The sequence below is a fragment of the Gavialis gangeticus genome, unplaced genomic scaffold, assembly GCF_001723915.1.
Source record: "Gavialis gangeticus isolate Ggan-Ray unplaced genomic scaffold, GavGan_comp1, whole genome shotgun sequence".
Classification (NCBI taxonomy): Eukaryota; Metazoa; Chordata; order Crocodylia; family Gavialidae; genus Gavialis; species Gavialis gangeticus.
Genome location: NW_017729027.1, coordinates 37,260,233 through 37,261,708, shown reverse-complemented (window position 1 = coordinate 37,261,708; position 1,476 = coordinate 37,260,233).

Here is a 1,476-nt window from a genome sequence, read left to right as displayed (position 1 = left end):
GTAGGTCTAAAAATAGGGGTAGTGAAGACTGACTCTTTGGGATGCCCTCTCCATCTGGACCAGCACAATGCCACACCAACTATCCACCCAGAGGCCCTGCCAGCGAACCCCCTCTGAACAACACCTACTGGACAAGGACCCCTTTCCAGTCTGGATAGGTAGGTATCATCACCCCCCCACCCCCTTCAACCAAGGACTTGGGCTTTGCTTCACTTCCCTACCTGGACTCCAACCCTTCCACTGAGTCTCTTTCTCCTGATGCCATTGTGAGTCTGTGTGTGTGTATACACTTAATTGATTTGTGTGTTTGTATATATACAATTGTGTCACACCCTCCTGTCTAACAGCACAATATTAAGATCTTGAGAGTTGGCCTGACCCCACAGGACAATATTTCTAGGTAGCTCCTGGACCTCTTAACCCTTGGATTGTCTGCACATTAATACCTGTAAGTGGCTTAAAGCACTGATGAGGGTCTCAATATAAGAAGGATTTGGACAACCTTGAGAGGGTCCCAAAGAGGGCCACTCATATGGTTAGAGGCCTGCAAGGAAAGCCCTATGAGGAAAGGCTGAGGGACCTGCACCCTTTTCAGTCTCTACAAGAGAAGGCTAAGGGGGCATCTTGTGGCCGCCTACAAACTCACCGGGGCGGTGGGGGGTACAGCAGGGAATAGGAGATGCTCTGTTTACCAGGGCACCTCATGGAATAATCAGGAACAATGGCCACAAGCTGATAGAGAGGAGATTTAGATTGGACTTCAGAAATAACTTCTTCACAGTTAGGGTTGCCAGAATGCAGACACTAAGATGTGGGGGGATGTGGGCACGCTAGAAGGGAGGTATAGGCTCCAATCGGACTTAGACAGGTTACAGGGGTGGGCGGATGAGAATAGGATGGGATTCAACACAAACAAGTGCAAAGTGATGCACCTGGGGAGGAACAACCGGCACCATACCGACAGGTTGGGGAACTCCCTTCTTGTCAGTACAGAGGCAGAAAAGGATCTTGAAGTCATCATTGACTCCAAGATGAACATGGACTGGCAGTGTGGGGATGCAGTCAGGAAGGCCAACTGCACCTTGTCATGCATCCACGGATGCATCTCAAGCAGGTCCAAGGAGGTGATACTCCCCCTCTATGCTGCACTGGTCAGGCTGCAGCTGGAGTACTGCATCCAGTTCTGGGTGCCACACTTCAAGAGGGATGTGGACAGCATGGAGAGAGTCCAGAGGAGGGCCACTCGCATGATCAGGGGGCAGAAGGGCAGGTCCTACAAGGAGAGGCTATGGGACCTGAACCTGTTCAGCCTCCACAAGAGAAGGCTGAGGGGGGATCTAGTGGCCTGTTACAAACTAGTCAGAGGGGACCAGCAGGCACTGGGGAAGTCCCTGTTCCCTCGAGGACTACCAGGAGTAACCAGGAATAACGGTCACAAGCAGGCAGAGGGTAGATTTAGGCTAGATATCAGGAGGC